Below are 17,346 nucleotides of genomic sequence, written 5' to 3'. Positions count from 1 at the left end.
ATCCATATTTCCACCCAGGCTGAAGGAACGCATGCGCAGCCAGGGCTTTCTTGCGGGGCTTTGATGGTGCTTGCTAAGGAGACAATGCAAGTCTTCCATACCTATGTGACTTAGCACAAGAAGTCAAATTCCCTTAACATCCAGGGCCACTTAAAAGACAGCACTGCAGAACTACAATTCTGGAATCCCCACCCCCACCTCCCCCCACCCCCACCCCGGGCCACCGCAAGGGGGTGGGGGCTGGGGACTGGAATGGAGACTTTGCTTTACTTGACTGTCAGTCGGTTCTGCGGAGACCGGGGCCCGGGCGTGACTTTGCAGGGCTGGTCTGAAGACGACGCGTCGCTGACCTCTTCAGGTTTCCAGGTACCCATCTATCAAACCCCGGAGTACCTGCCAGCTTTGCCAGTTTGCGATTCTGTGATACCTGTTTTTGTGATTTCTGGCTGCCGTGAGATGACTCTACAGGTGGGGAGCCCTTGTCTGATCATGCCCCTCTCACGCCTGTGGACAGCCAGAGGCCCATCTCCAAGGGAGGGCTCCAGGTGTCCATTGGCAGTGGCCAGGGAGCCAGTAACAGCTGTTCTTCTCTTCCATCCGGAGCCTGGGTTGGCATCCACCTGGCATCCCGTTGAGCTTAAGCTGCTCACCACTAGACCACGAGGCCCATCTATGACTCAGTTCTTCAAGGCTCAACTCCAGTGAGCCTTTTTCTATGTGAGGCCTTCTAAGAATGCCTTCTGGAAGTTTCTCTTTCTTGAACATTCATGGCATCATTTCGTACTTTCCAAGGACTCTTAATACTTTCTACATGCCTCTTTAATTAACCAGGCTTGCTTCTTGGTTGCCTATAGTCTGTGAAGACAGTGGGACAAGCAGAAATATCTTGCTTCTTATAGGTCCTGGGAATTTTTTTTCTTTCATGACAAGCTCTCAATAATCAGCTATCTGAAGAGTTTGAGGTTTAGGTTTGATTATTCTCATGGTTGGTTACTTATGTCCAACTAAGGCTCATTGGTGTACAGATGTGTATTTAGTCAGTAATGTCTGAAGTGGGGCCATTGAATAGAATTATTTTGGCTGTGAAAGACAATAGTCCAACTAAAATTGCCTGGAAGAGAAGAAAAGATGTTGGTGGACTTTTCTTATCTGCCCACCAGTTCCCAAATAACTGACACAGAGACTTAAAATTAATTATAAATGCTCAGTCAATAGCTCGGGCTTATTACTAACTAGCTCTTACAACTTAAATTTACCCATATTTCTTATCTAAGTTCTACATGTGACTCATGGCTCATTACCTCATTTTGTGCATGTCCTGCTTCCTCTGCATCTGGCTGGAGACTCCCCTGACTCCTCCCTCCTCCTCCTCCTCCCCAGTGTCCTTAGTTTGGTTGCCCCATCTATAATTCCTGCCTGGCTACTGGCCAGTCAGCTTTTTATTAAACTAATTTGAGTGACAAACCTTTACATTGTACAAAAGGATTATTCCACAGCAAAAAGAAAGGAAAAGAAAGAAAAGAAAAGAAGAAAAGATACTTCTGGAGATAGAGCTGGCTTCACCTGACATTCTACTCTGGACTGGTATTGGTCTCTGCCCTCCAGTTCTCATTTTTTGCTCCCCTGTAGGTTACTGCTGGGACATACCCCTTGTCTTAGTCACTGATCTATTGCTGGGAATAGATAGACACCATGTCCAATGCAGTTCTTATGGAAGAAATCTGTTAATTGGGGCTGGCTTACAGTTTCACAGGCTTAGTGCATTATCACCATGGTGGGAAACAGAGCAACATGCAGGCAGGCTCTGGAGCAGTAGCTGTGAGCTACATCCTGATCTGTAGCCTGACACAGAGAGAGAGAGACAGACAGAGACAGAGACAGAGACACAGAGAAAGACAGAGACAGACAGACAGACAGACAGACAGACAGACACACACACACAGAGAGAGAGAGAGAGAGAGAGAGAGAGAGAGAGAGAGAGAGAGAGAGAGAGAGAGAGAGAGAGAGAGAGAGAGAGAGACTAGGATTGGGCCTGGTATGGTCTTTTGAAAATATCAAAATCTACCCCCAGTGACACACTTCTTCCTCCAACAAGGCCACACCTCTTAATCCTTCAAATCCTACGAGAGTTCCACTCCCCGGTGACTAAGCATTCAAGTCACAAACCTTTGGGGGCTCTTCTTACACAAACCACTAGGGTGTGAGTACCTCATGGTGGCAATCTGGCTGGCAACAACTCTAGTGGAAATGAAGGGCCATTTCTTCTCTAAATTTTCAAGAGTGTAAGACTTATCTCAGACATCATCTGCTGTCAGTTTTTACAGATAAAAGGGAACTAGAGACTTATGGCGAAATGGTTTCCTAAAGGAAAGGTGGGCACTGCCACCCAAAGGGGGGTTGATCTCAAGGCAAGACCAGTGGGGCATGACGACACCGCTTTCTGTGTTTCCAAATGCCTAACGGAAATGTCTCAGATGATAGGCCATGTTGACAATAAAGGTTGAAAACACCATGCAATGGGCCGCATTGACAGTAAAGGTCTACTACAAATCTGCTATACAATGGGCTGTACTGGTGGTCAAGGTCTAGAAGCTAAAGAACGGGCCACATTTCTTTGTCTTCTCTGCAATAATATCAACCCCATTTGGGAGCATTGAATATCATCTCTTGCTGACCATAACCTTTTCAAGAAAAGACATTAACTTCTCGTAGATCCCATTGAACAGTGCTGGCTCATTATAACTCAACTTCTCCTGGAAGCAAATATCACATCATATCACCAGAGTTTCACCAGAAACTAGAGGGCTAGTGCATATTCTAGTCAATGAGAGCCAAAGAAACCTGATTGGGCTCAGTCAGCTGCTAGCAGCTCTCGGCCAGTAAGGATGCCAGTGAACTTGGAGAACTGTCTTGGACAGTTTGTGGGTTTTCCTCTGTAGACAGATATTTTGTGCCTTAGCTGATAGCTTTACCTTGTTACCTCACGAAGGATGTAGAAATAAAAGACATATTTGAAGGAGATGAAGAAAAAAGTGTACTAACTGTTGGATCTTAAAATACAAGGCTCGAGAAACCTTCAGAGAAGCAATCCAGGGGTTCCAGAGAGATGGTCAGGGGTTAAGAGTGTGGACTGCTCTTCCAGAGGACCGGGTTCAACTCCCCACGCCCACATGGCAGCTCACAACCATTTGTACCTCCAGTCCCAGGGGATCTGACACCTTCTTCTGACTTCCATGGAAGAGGAATGTGCATGTGGTATGGAGACATAAATGCAGGCAAAACATCCATCCATCCATCCATCCATCCATCCATCCATCCATCCATCCATCCATCCATCCAGATAGATAGATAGATAGATAGATAAACAGGTAAATTAGTCCAGAGTCAACATGTAAAAGCTAGGGATTTATGGAAGTCTTCAACCTTGGAAAGGGCCAGGTGAGAACACCTGTATCCAGCAGGGAATGATGGGCAATTATAGATAGGGAAAGTTATTGCCAGGACAAGTTTTAGTTTGGGGGCATTGAAAAGAACCAGAAGATTTATGTCTTAGAGGAATCAGAGCTTTATGAATATGATCAAGCTATCACAGTTTTAAGGATTTGCAAATGTTAAAGAAAAAAATTATATTTGCTGTACGGATTCATTAAAACACCCAACTAAAGGAAAGGAACCCCTCTTCTGCATTTTGTCCCCATCTTTAAAAGGTCACTCTCTTTCCAGGGTTTATTTCTTCTGAGCATTTCAACTTGATTAACTTGGAGCATCATCCTGTGGGGTGAGCTAGAGGAAGTAGGTGTGATGCTTTCCAGATATAAGAAGGAAATGTTTTAATAGAGTCAGTCCACTTCCCGGACATTCCTGCTTGGGACAGGAAGTGGATTGCAGAGGTCCTGCTTAAGGACATGTGATTGTGTATGGGCTTGGTGTAGACGACAGTAAGTCACAGAACACTGTGGGTGGTGTGCAGGATGGGGGAACCAGCTGGGAGCCCTCAGCCGCCACACACTTCACATTGTGTTCTGCATAAATGAACTATCTTTGAGTCAAATGTTTCTGGAAGCACATGGCCTATTTGAACTACCAAGGCAACTGGAGGCAAGGGACAGCCAATTCCCAAGTCATGAAAGCTCTGTTGCCTGAATCAGGGCTGAAGCTCAGAGAGGATCCTGGACCAGTGTCTTCTATTCACCTGTGGAGAAACCAACAAGGAGAAAGAGCAGGTGAAGGCTGGCAGGGTCTGAGAGCTTTATTCCACGTCTAGTGTGTCAGGATGAACTGGGCATGCAAAAGTTCTGGAGTGCTGGTTCATGGGTGTTCTCCCATACTTAGGAAATTCAATACTCCAGAAGCGGCTCTAGAAAAGATCCCTCAGGCATCTTCTAGACACTCCAAGTGTGAGGACCATTGGTCAAAGCTGTTTCGCAGTGGACTCTGAAAAAGAAGTCCTGACTATTTCAACTCTGTTCTTGGACACAAGTGGGAGCATAATACAGCAGAGACAGAGCAAGGAAAAAGGGAACTATAAGGAGCCATATTTTGTTTCTAATACTTGCTACAATTTGAGGGGTCCTTTGTATCTTCTCAGACTGAGTATAAATATAGGGAAGTGTTGGATGATACTTTGTTTGTGTTCTGACAAATAAAGCTTGCCTGGAGATCAGAGGGCGGAGCTAGCCACTAGTTAACCATAGAAGCCAGGTGGTGGTGACACACATCTTTAATCCCAGCACTTGGGAGAAGGAAGCAGGAAGATCAGGAGTTCAATGCTACCCTGGGTTACATGAGATTGAATCAGTCTAAAAGAGAAACAGAGCCAGGCAGTGGTGGCTCACTCTTTAATCCCAGCACTTGGGATCTCATGCCTTTGATCCCAGCACTCGGGTGGCACATGCCTTTGATCCCAGTGTTAGGGAGGTGGAGACAAATTATAAGGTGGGCAGAGACAGGATCTGCTGGCCCATTCAGTCTGGGGATTCATAGAGACAGGATCACCTATGCAGTCAGTCTGAGATTCTGTAGAGGTGAGAAGTCTGTGGTGGCTGGCTGCTTTGCTTCTCTGATCTTTCAGCTTTCACCCTCAATATCTGACTCCAGGTTTTTATGATTAAGACTAATTTAGGATTGAGCTACAGGAAAGGAGCCAAAGATTTCCGCTGGCCATCAAGCACCATCATTTTTCCATGTACCTGCTTTGAAATGCTGAAGTTGCTCTTGAAGCCCCAGGTGTTGACTTGGCAATCGATAAAGCACCCCCCCTCCCCCCCCGCAAATCCGCCTCATTGTCTTTTGAGTTAATGCTCTCCTGCAGTCAACAAGATTCATGTCACCACTCACAGACTGGTGGAATTCCTTGTATGGTTTTTAAAAACAGATTTGAAGTTACCAAAAATGATAAATCATCTTACCCATAGATAGAAAATGAGAATGATTCATTGTCTGGCTTGTTTAAAATGACATAGTACTTTACAGATAGTTCAAATGACATTTCCCTCTTGTTATAAGTAGGCATGGGTTTTCATTGTTCTTCATGCAATGACTCCTTTTAGTGTTTTGAGCCGATTCCTTTGGGATACTGAGGAACCTCCATGTTACTGTAGCTCACTTGATAAAACTATTCTTTCCAACTACACACAGTCTTTAATAAATTACCAAATTACATATGAGCCTAAACAAAAAAAAAATATAATGAGTTTTAGCAATTAGCTTATGTAGTTTTTTTTTTTTTTTTTTTTTTTTTTTTGGCGGGGGGAACTACCACCCAACTTCCAAATAAATACATGGAGACTTATTCTTATTTATGAATGCCGGCCTTAGCTTGGCTTGCTTCTAGCCAGCTTTTCTAACTTAAATTATTACGTTTCTCTTTAACTATGGTTTGCCTCTGGGCTTTTTTTTTTTTTTTTAAACCTTTCTTTATTCTATATGTCTTTCTTTCCTTCTTACTCTGTGGCTGGACTGGGTGGGTGGCCCCTGGCATCCTCCTCCCTTTCTCCTTTTCTCACTCCTCTTTTTTCTTCTCCTGAGCCTAGATTTCTCCCCCTATTTATTCTCTCTGCCTGGCAGTCCTGCCTATCCCTCTCTTACCTAGCTATTGGAGGTTCAGCTCTTTATTAGATCAATCAGGTGTTTTAGGCAGACAAAGTAACACAGCTTTACAGAGTTAAACAAATGAAACATAAAAGAATGCAACACATCTTTGCATCATGGAACAAATACTCCACAGCATAAATAAATGTAGCACATCTTCAGCTAGTATTCCACAACAAGTTTACATGTTGCTATAGAACATGTAACTGGGTTCAGGGTAGTTATTGAATGCTGACTCCATGGAGAGTCATGGTTCTGTGTAAACACGGACCAGGCACTTATCTTCTCTGGGCTCAGAGTCCCCCTTATGGCCCAAGAGGCTCAGAATGGTGATATTTGCAGACCTGTGAAAGCTTCAGGGCAAAGAACTACGGGGTTGTGAAATGTCGCACAGTGTGGGAAGGAACAAACATGTCATGACTTTGTTCCGGCATAATGTTTCACATTTAGTGTAGTCCAACCTGTGAGAGGTCCTGAGGGACACAGATGACTCATTTCCTGTCCTAAGTGTGTCTTCGGTGAGGTGTGGAACAGATCCCTCTTCCTACAGATATGGAGCCAGTGAAGGGAGTCAAGTCAGTGGGCCTCTGGGCAAATTCTGCAAGCTCTTATCTGTGTTGAAAGGAACCCGGTAATCAGCACACACACACACACACACACACACACACACACACACACACACACACACACTTGTGTGCACGCCCCTCCGCCCTTCCCACAGTCACTGTCATTTAAGGACAATGTAGTTTAGAAGATAGATATTCCTGAAAAGTGTGCCCATCAAGTTCTTCCAAACACAATGACATTTTAAGCGCAGTAGAGCAGTTGGCAATTGAAATGAAGCTTAGATTTTGAAAGATAACAAATGCTTTCTGCTAAGCAATTCTGAGCACTGAAAAATCTCAGCATATCTGTCACTTCCTCCGGGGAGCCTCCCCAGCTACAATGCTGGTGCCTTCTTTATCCATTCATTTATTCCTGTTCAGGAAGTATGAAAATATCCCCTCAAGCCTACAGGCTTGCAAAGATGTTAGAGCCAGAAGAAAACACTTGAATTATCAAAGTTCTTTGCTTTACCCTTAACTTCGTTCATTCAATTATTAAATTGAGAGAGAGAGAATGAGAGTGAAAACGAGAGAGAGAGAGAGAGAGAGAGAGAGAGAGAGAGAGAGAGAGAGAGAGAGAGAGAGAGACTAGCAGGCTGATGGAATGGGGAATCACTGTTACACAGGGTGGGTAGAGAAGATTTTACTTTTTTTTTTTTTTTTTTTTTTTTTTTTTGGTTTTTCAAGGCAGGGTTTCTCTGGGTAGCTTTGTGCCTTTCCTGGAGCTCGCTTTGGAGACCAGGCTGGCCTCAAACTCACAGAGATCCGCCTGCCTCTGCCTCCCGAGTGCTGGGATTAAAGGCGTGCGCCACCACCGCCCGGCAGAAAAGATTTTAATGATATTCTGAAGAATTTCTGAAGGAAATGATCATGACAAATATTCAAAGACAAAGGAAAAGAAGGAAAGAAAACCCTGGCAGATACTCCACGGTGAGCAAGAGCAGGGAGACTATAAAGACCTTAAACTTGAGACGTAAAAGAAAGACTGGAGGCCTAAGTGCCAGACAACGTGGGGTATGGGACTTTGGAGATCAGCAGGAAGCCCTGGGATGGTAAGGAACAAGGAAGTAAATGATCTAATTTATGTTCTTCCAAGATCCCTCTGGATGTCTTCGGGAAAGGGAGTATGAGAAGCTGAGCGGGCAAGCAGAAAACAGACCAACAGGCCTCTAGGTGAGAGTTAACAGCCCTATTTGGGGTTGTTGGGTTGGGTAGCAGGGAACTAGACCTTTTAAGGAAAATTTGGGAGTTGGTCACATAACACTTACTTCCGGGTGGGGAGAGGAGATTGAGCAGGACTCAGGGGCAAAGCTTTCAGCTGGGGAACTGGGTGGGAGGAACTTAGTGGTGGTGGAATACTAGGGACCAGTGGTTCTCAACTTCCCAGTGCTGTGATGTGTGGATACAGTTCCTCATGTTGTGGTGACCCCCCCACCATAAAAGCATTTTGTGGATGCTTCATAACTGTAATTTTGCTACTGTTATGAATCGTAATATAAATATCTGGTAGGCAGAATGTCTGATGTGCGCCCCTTGTGAAAAGGTCATCTGATGCCCTCTAAGGGGTCTCGACTCACAGATGGAGAAGCACTGCCCTCAACTTTTGGAGGAAATATAAACATCTTGTTTTCCATGCAGTACGTTTGACGTTGTCCCTGGATTATCAAGTAGGGATCTGGGGTAGGACTAGGGAGATGGTTCAGTGTTGAGGAGTGCTTGCTGATCTCGCAGAGGACCTGAGCTCAGTTCCCAGAACTCAGGTCAGTGAGATCCCAGCTACCTACAAGTCCAGTTCCAGGACATCTGATGCTCTCTCTGGCCTCCGGGGCCACCCGCACACACATACACACAGACACAACTTAAATAAATCTTTAAAGGGTCCATCTACTCTAAAAGAATGGAAGTGGGGCTCTTAACATAGCAGTTACCATCATCTACATTGGGGCCTAGGGTTGATAGATTGTAAATTTTCAAGGGGAGCCAGAAATCTGAATTTTAATGAGGAAATTCTCAGCTGCTACATGTTGACTTAAATTTTTAAAAACTCACCACGGTCCCAACAAAACACTTGCACTGCCTTCACAGAACCCAAAGCCCACCAGTATTCAGCTTTATTTGAAATCTCCAAACATGAGCATCCATCCATCTTGGGGAGAACAATGAGAGAATAGCTCTCCCGATAACTCCAGAATATGAGTCGCATCCCACTGATTTGATTATAAAATGATTTTTTTAGGGGCAAATGCTATTCTTTAGCACGAGAAACCAAGTGCAGGACAGTTGAATTTGTTTTCTTTGTTTTTTTCCATGTGACCATGGGCTCCCAGAAGGCAAGAGCTGTGTCACTCCGCATTTTGGTGTCCTCCCAGCAAATAGGCACTTGTTTTGGAAGAAGCCTTAAAGACATCTTATCTGGTTTCCTGAGAAATTGATGCTTAAAGAGAAGCCACTTATCACTGTTCTCAGTAGTGAACTAGTCAAGAGCTGGGGATAGAACCCATAATTCTGAATGATGAGGCTTTAGTAAGGAAGAGAATGGTGATGCTCAGGGAGGATTTGCTGAGTTAGCAAGTGCACATGAATGCATGAAGAAAGACAGAAAAATGAATGATTGTGTAAAAAGTAGACACAACTTGACGTTGCATCTTGGCTTGTAGTGCACAGTTTAGAGAGTCATGTGAGCTGGCACACTTGCCCTCATTTGTGGAAACTGTAGTTAGTCCTGTGGAAGAGTGGGATGTATTAGTGGCTAAGAGAGAGTGGGGAAGGCAGGGCACAGATGGACAGACAGACGCTGGATAAACACAGTTAGTTCTGGCTTTCTGTAGCAGAGCAGGATAACTGTTGGTTATAGCAAACTATGATGTATTTCAAAATAAACAGAAGAGCATGAAAGTTCCCAACACATAAAAGAATTAAAGTTTGATGAGATGGAAGAGCTTTGATTGCCTTGTTTTAGCCATTATTCATTATATACATATATCACATTATTATACTGTGTACCATAAAGATATACAAACATTAAGTCTCAACTTTAAAGAAAAATGTTAAGGAAATAGAATTATGTGAGTTTTGAGCTGGATCTGGTTTTTCAACCAGCTACCATGCTTCCCTAGATAAGCCCCTCTGGTCCTGGGCTTTCTTATCAAAACATCTTATTTCTCTCTTTTCAAAAAAAATATATGTGTATGAGTGTTTGCCTGCATGCATGTATATATATATACACCATGTACGTGTTTGGTGCCTGTGGAACTCAGGGAGGGTTTTGGGTCCCCTGGCACTGAAGTTACAGATGGTTGTGAGCCATCATGTGGGTGGTCCTGGGACCCAAATCCTGGGCCCCTGGAAGAGCAGTCAATACCCTTAAGCATGGTGCCATGTCTCTAGTCACAACATCTTGTTTCTTGATGATATTTCAAACGAACATAAAGTACCAACATTCGTCCACACTACTGTATGTTGTGTAGCAGGCTTGATATAATACACAAGTAGTTTTATCAATAAGGCTTGCAACAGTTCTATGAAGTCTACATTGTTTTTATGGTTGAAAGATGAAGAAACTGAGGTATGTCATACATTGTGGCACATGCCTTAAATCTTAGCACAGGAAAGACAGGGACAGACAGATTTCTGTGAGTTCAAGGCCAGCCTAGTCTACATAATGAGTTCTAGGACAAACAAGGCTACATAGAGAGATCCTGTCTGAAAAAAACAAAACAAAATAAAAAAAAGAAAGAAAGGGAGAAAGGAAGGAAAGAAGAAGGAGGAAAGAAGGAAGGAAGAAAAGAAAGAAGGAAAGAAAGAAAATGTTAGGTCTCAAAGAAACTCAGGACAAAGGGCTGAGGTGCCCATTTAACATATCAAGGTTCTCAGCCTCACAATTACTTGTCACAGTCATCTTGACTGACATACCCTGCCCCTTCCTTAAACCTCCCCAGCTCCTGAGCTCACTTCCCTTACCCCAGCGTCTCTGCCTCCGGTATAACTCAACCTACACAGTCTCTCGGTCTCTTGGTGCTCTTGTCTCCTGGCCCACGCTGGATCTCTTAGTCTGCCATTCCTCTTTTAGCCCCCTTCTCTCCTCTCTCTTTTCTTCCTCTCTTGCTTTCCCTGCCTCTCTCTTCTCTCATGGCTCAGTTCAGTCTGCTGACCCTCAGCCTGTATCCTTCCAGATGCTTCTGGCTGTCTCTCCTTCACATCTGCATTAAACCTTCTCCTCAACCATACCTAGGAGCAGTCAAGTCCTTATTTTTTATTCATTCATTCATTCATTCATTCATTCATTTATTCAGAAAGGAAGAGAGAGAGTAGAAACTGAGACCTAAAAGTATAAGTAAGTAGTCTAATTAGTAAATAATGAATGGAATTTGAATGATTTGAACTCAGACATTTTACAGTGGGATTATAAACATACAGAAAGTGCTATTTAAAAAAAAAGCACAATACAAATGTGTCAAATGCAAATTCTGAGATATTCCAGGGTAAGGCAATTTTTCAGACATTAGCTTCTCCTACCTCCTGTACAGTTGAACACAGAATTGACATTCACATTGACACGAGGCTTAGATTTAATGGTGTTGGAGGGACATTGCGGACTAATTTAGAAATCTAGCTTCTAGTCCAGTGACTTCTTTGTTTGGCTTCTAGCAGATTCTGCCAGTGCCTCCATATAGAATTGAACACATCTGAAGTTCTCTCAACTCTGATGTTTCAGTGTCTTATGGAGAAGTTAAGAAAGAAAAAACCCACACGAAGCTAGACACCTTTTGGTTACAAATGACAGCAACCTACCTCAAAGTAGTCTAAACTAAAGCAGGGGTTTAGTGCCCTAGTAAAAGAAACATGGAAGAGTGTTGCTTTAGGTTGGCTAGTATCCATGGCCTGGATAACACCAGATTTCCTCTAGCTCTCTCTGTACATCACCAAGATATGGTGATATATTGTGTACCCTAATGAACTTGTCTGAGGATCAGAGGCAGAGCCAGCTACTAGATTAGACATAGATGCCAGGCAGTGGTGGCACACACCTTTAATCCTATCACTCAGGAGGCAGAGATACATCTGGAGCTCTGTGAGTTCTAGGCCACACTGGGCTACATAAGATTGATCCAGTATAGAAGAGAAACAGAGTCAGGCAGTGGTGGCACACACCTTTAATCCCAGCACTTGAGATCTCATGCCTTTGCTTGGGAAGCACATGTGCCTTTAATCCCAGGAAGTAATACGGCAGGGCCGAGAAACTCACTCTCTTTAGGCTGAGGGTGTCGTAGAGGTAAGAACTAGTAGCTGGCTGTTCTGCTTCTCTGATCTTTCAGCTTTTACCCTGATATCTGGCTCTGTTTTTGTTTTTGTTTTTTAATTAAAAGACCATAAAAGATTCAAAGAACAGCTAGATAATTGTTGACATAGTGCACATGCTACTAACCATGCAAAACCAGCGCAGGAAAAGGCTCATCTTTTCTGAGAGCAAACATCCCCAGGAGAAGTTGGACAGATTCAACTTTGGTCACTTATTTGCCCCTGAGTATTTCTTTGTAACCAAGGCTATGTGATGTAATGATGGCACATCTGGTTGCTTCCTTCCCTGTGGGGGAAAGGTCTGTCTCCAACAAAACAGAGGGAGCAGGCTTTCCAAAGAATGTCAATTTCTGTGTAGCAAGACAGGGACAGGTGTTGTGGGATATATGCACACTGTGTGAAGATATATTGCTGTGATTGGTTTAATAAAGAAGCTGAACAGCCAACAGCTGGACAGGGATACAGGTGGGACTTCCAGGCAGGGAAAGGAAATAGGAGGAGGATTCTAGGTGTGCAAGAGACACAAGGATTAATCTGCATGACAGAATGTAGATTAATAGAAATGGGTTCATTAAAGTTATAAAAGTTATTCGAGAGAAGCCTAAGCTAAAGGCCAAGCTTTCATAATTAATAAGAAGTCTCTGTGTCGTTATTTGGGAGCTAGCTGGTGGGACAGAGCAAGACTGGATACAGGTGGGGGCAGAACAAGTAGAAATGCTGCTAAGCCTACCTGGCTCCACCCCAGCCCCAAAGGAAAGAGATAGAACTGGTATGGACCCAAACCGTCAGCTCAGAATCACAAGCTGGGCTGTTGGTCCTCAGGATGAAGCAAACTGTTTGTGTGTATGTTTTGGGGGGATTTTTTTGTTCCACTTTCAGAAATATTTAGACATAAATAGTGATGTGGTGATATTTTGTTTGTGCTTTAATAAATAAAGCTTGCCTGGAGATCAGAGTGCAGAGCTAGCCACTAGAGGATCTTGAATCCCAGTACTTGGGATCTCATGCCTTTGATTCTAAAACTGGGGAGGCACATGCCTTTAATCCCAGCACTTGGAAGGAGGAAACAGGAAGTGATATGGCTGGGTGGGGAGAGGAAGTAATAAGGTGTGGTGGATCCAGGAGCTGGGCCCTTTCAGTCTGAGGATTCCTAGAGGTAGAAGTCTTTCTAGAGGCTGGCTGCTCTGCTTCTCTGATCTTTCAGATTTCATCCTGATATCTGACTCCAGGTTTTTATTATTAAGACCAATTAGGATTCAGGCTACATAGTGGCATTGCTGAATGTCATAGAGTTGTCCTTTTACCTTATAAGAACAGTTCCCTACAGTGGTGATCACTTCACATGCAAAGAAGAAAGGAAATAAACGATCAGGCCTCAAGAAAGGATCACTGGAGCTATATGAATTTACGGACAACCAACTAATGAAGCCACACGGTCAACGCCTCTGATTTACTCAGTGTCTCTTGTCTGTGCTGCGGCAGGTGGCCAGGTTCTTGGCCTCTTTTAGTTGGTGCAGGTAGTCACTTGTGGTGACTGATGGCAGGAAAAAGGAACAGAAGGCAGAAGGCATCAACTGTTTATTCACTGGCAAGTTGTGGTGATCAGGCTTCTTCCAGGCCGTGACTCCTGTGAGATTAAAGGGTAGAGAAGAGCATGATTGCCGCTCAAAAGCGCTTTGGGTGTGAGCTCACAGGCTGTTAGTTAGAACTGTAGGGTTTTCGACATTTCCTAACCCAACGCTTTCACTTTACAGATGAAGTTGAAGCCCGGAGAAGGCAAATGACATGGTCTAAGGTTGTATTACAAAGTTGTTGAACCAGAACACAAAAGCAAAGTTCCCTACTTTCCAAATGTCCATCAACTATGCTGCAAGTTCCTTTTTGCTTTGCACCCCAAGATTCTGGTGAGAATTTTGAATTATAGAAGCTTTACTACTAGGAAATTGAATTAAATTTAATTCTTTACTGGAGTGTGTGTGTGTGTGTGTGTGTGTGTGTGTGTGTGTGTGTGTGTGTGTATGTGTGTGTTTCAATACTCTAGGCCAGGGATTCTCAACCTGTGGGGTAATAACCCCCACAAGGGGCACATATCAGATATCCTACATATCAGATATTTATATTATGATTCATAACAGTAGCAAAATTACAGTTATGAAGTAGCAACAAAATACTTTTATGATTGGGGGTCACCACAACATGAAGAACTGTATTAAAGGGTTGCAGTGTTAGGAAGGTTGAGAACCACTGCTCTAAACCTAAATACTCCTTAATTCTCATTTTTTTCCAAGATAAAAGAAGGAATAGCATGTAATTCCTTTACGTTAGAGAACCAGATCATAATTTTTGGGTCCCTGACAGGGATGAGGAGACATAAATTCTGTTTCCTCTCCTATGCACACTTCTATGTGACTGACAGACAGACAGGGAAGTGCTGAAGGAGTTGGTGATCTGAATTCTGTACCCAGATCTGGGTCCTGATGGGTAATTTTATACACAACAGCCTTTTAGGACTTCGGTTTCCTCATTTTCAATATAGTCCATTCTTAAGGCTTTAGTCACCCTTAGGCCTCAGGGGTTCTTTGAAAGAATCTGCTTTGGGTGTCACAGTCAAGGAAGAAGGAACTTTCTAGGTGGAAGGGTCCTGCATAAAGCCAGAATGCATCAGCGAATCACCTGCCTCCCTGTGAACATAGTCCAACAAGAAGCACATGCCCAATATCAAGAAACTGCACTTCTACATGGTTGATTCTTTGAGTTTTTTCTTAGTTTTTTTTTTTAATCAAAACCAAGACCAACAACCACTTCTTACAGAAGCCAAAAGAGGTAGATGTGTCTTGTTATATGCAGTGTTTTTAAAATTTAGACTTTGCACTTAAAGACAAAGAATAGTGTAAAGACTATCTACAGAGTCATTAAAAGTGGCTAAGAGGACACTGAAGGAACAGAGTTTTCCTTTCCTTGGGATTATTTTGTTTTTCTGACAGCGCAGGATGCAGTAGCCATCAATAAGTTGTTGCGTGCACTCACCTTCTTGGGATGGTCCTGTCCATAAGCATCTTGGTGTGATTACTAATAATATATTGTTCTTAGAGCTGTTTCTGCATTGGTAATAAATTACATAGTTGTCCTAAACTTAGGTATTGTTTTTGTCTGGATTCTTCATTTTATTTTTGAGAGATGAAGGTTCCTAGAAGAGAAATGACTTCCCAGTTCACTTATTCAGTCTTCCCAGAGCCCAGTTGGCTTTGTACCTGGGAAGGAAGGAGAGGGGACCATAGTGAGAGAATGAATGGCTCTCTCTTCTTTCCTCCACAGTCTCTTGAAGCAGTAGTTCTCCAGAAGGAACCCGCCACCCCCTCCACAGGTCTTGATTTCCTGGAAAGTAATCCATAATGGCATAGGGTCCAGTGGCCATAACAGAATTGGGGGAGTGAACATTGCAGGAACCTAGAGAAAACTCAGTGTGTGTGTGTGTGTGTGTGTTCAGTAGGCAGGAGAACAAGCCCAGAGGGAGAAGTACTGTCTATTAACATATTAGGTCTTATTTAGCACTGCCATAGCCAGGATCTTGACTGGTTCCATTCACCACCTTTGGAGGTGAATGCTGGAGACATCATTAACCTTACACAGTTGAGAAAACCAGTTCCTCTCAGACAGTTGACTTGCTCTAGGCTTTCCACTGAGCATCAGAAATGAGACAAAAGCTTAGTTTCTCAGCTCCTTGCTTAGCATTCCCTGTATCTCACGGTTCCTGCAGAGTCTGCCCTGCGGCATTTCCAGTGCACCATGCCCATAATAAAGATAACAAGGTCTTCTTGACATTCAGGCAACTAAATCCCTTTGGGTGGAACCCAAGGTAGACCCTACCTTATATTCTGAATTGGGCTCTGTGGATAGTGGTGTTAGAATACAGTTCATGATCAACCCAAGACTGCTCTGCAGACATCATCTTTGCATAATGAATATGTGGATGAAGGAGAGAATGTTTTATCAGGAAGTAAGACTTTTGCCTTTAAAATTGTTTCTGGGATGTGAGGCATAAGGTCGGGCCACACTGCAGTACTTAACTGTGCTGTGCTTGCCAGTCACTGACCTGGTATCTCGTAGAATCCTGTTTTAGAAAGAGTTGTCCTGTCAGAGACTGAAATTCCTTATTTGGAACTCACAGCATCCCAGAGTCTTAAGATATGCAGGTTCATCCATCATCACGGTTGCAGGATGGATACAGGAGTCTGGGACCCCAGATAAGGTCTCAAGCTGTAGCTGACCCATGATGAAGGTACTTTTTCAAAAGCGTGGTTCCATGTTCTCGAATGCCAAATGTTGAAATTGCACTAATTACCATGCCGAAACTACTAAAGTCACAAGATTTTCTTTCCTTTCTGCAAATGCTATGGTAACCTAGCCCGTGTACGCAGAAATAGGGCAGACAACTCAGAGCCCCTTATTCACTGTGATGCCATCTGGCAACCATGGGCTCCAGGGCGGAAATGGGGGATAGGTTTCCTTTAGCCTCCAACACCAGGCTTCTGAGGCTAAATAAAGGCTTAGAGATTTCCCTTTTCCTGAGGGCTTGAAGCCAGTCTGGAATGCAGGATACAGACCTGGACAGGTGGGGCAAAGGTTGTGAGACTTGAACTAAGTGTAGGGTCTGAAGTTGAGAGTGTCCCAACCCTTCATGCTTTATGAAGGGGCGCTTCACGATGCCGCCTACTTGTGCACAAAGCTCAATACTTTATAATAAATACTTTCACAACCACTGTGCCTTTTGATAGGCCGGGCGTTCATATAAGGGCCTTTCACGAAGCACCACGAAAACCCATGAGAGGTACACACAAATATTGGGAAGACAAAGCAAAAAGACCCATTTTCTCCCATCCATGGGTGGGGGGGGAGAGAGAGAGAGAGAGAGAGAGAGAGAGAGAGAGAGAGAGAGAGAGAGAGAGAGAAAGTATGTAAGGAATCAGGAGTATAGTATTAAGCGAAGTCAGGCTATGGGGTTAACTGGTTAGGCTTTGAATCCAGTGCAAGAACTTGAGACCCCAGGCCATCAGATACTCATCATTCTCCAAAAGAGGAAACAGGCTCACAGGAGTCAGGACCTTTACCGAAGCCACACTCCTGCGTAAGGTAACCGCAGGGCAGGCCGGAGCTCAGCATCGTCGACTCGGTTTTTTAGCTACCCTGTGCTGCCTCCAGCAGGCCTGAGCCACAGCGGGCCTCGCTTGCGTGGGAGAGGCCTCTGGGCTGTTTATCCTGAGCCAGTGGGGCTGGCTCTGGCAGAGAGTGGAAGTGGGTGGGGTGGGGGCCGTGGAGCAGGGGAGGGGCCTGACAACAAGGACTACATTCAGGG

At 44.0% G+C, this 17,346-nt stretch overlaps 2 long non-coding RNA genes across 2 annotated transcripts; one reads left to right on the top strand and one right to left on the bottom strand.

Moving 5' to 3' along the window:
* The first annotated feature begins 242 nt into the window (after positions 1–242).
* LOC143268098 (uncharacterized) lies at positions 243–13,936 on the top strand. The gene is made up of 3 exons (XR_013043694.1): positions 243–366; positions 7,792–7,868; positions 13,748–13,936. It is a non-coding gene; the product is annotated as an uncharacterized LOC143268098 (long non-coding RNA).
* Positions 11,060–17,255, bottom strand: LOC121821565 (uncharacterized). Its single transcript, XR_006062333.2, has 3 exons — positions 17,084–17,255; positions 15,021–15,244; positions 11,060–13,620 (listed from the first exon to the last, which is right to left on the bottom strand). It is a non-coding gene; the product is annotated as an uncharacterized LOC121821565 (long non-coding RNA).
* Between the last annotated feature and the right edge of the window lie 91 nt (positions 17,256–17,346).

Source organism: Peromyscus maniculatus, chromosome 12 (assembly GCF_049852395.1).
Source record: "Peromyscus maniculatus bairdii isolate BWxNUB_F1_BW_parent chromosome 12, HU_Pman_BW_mat_3.1, whole genome shotgun sequence".
NCBI lineage: Eukaryota > Metazoa > Chordata > Mammalia > Rodentia > Cricetidae > Peromyscus > Peromyscus maniculatus.
Note: the sequence above shows the minus strand (reverse complement) of the source record. Positions and strands in the feature narration are given on the sequence as shown.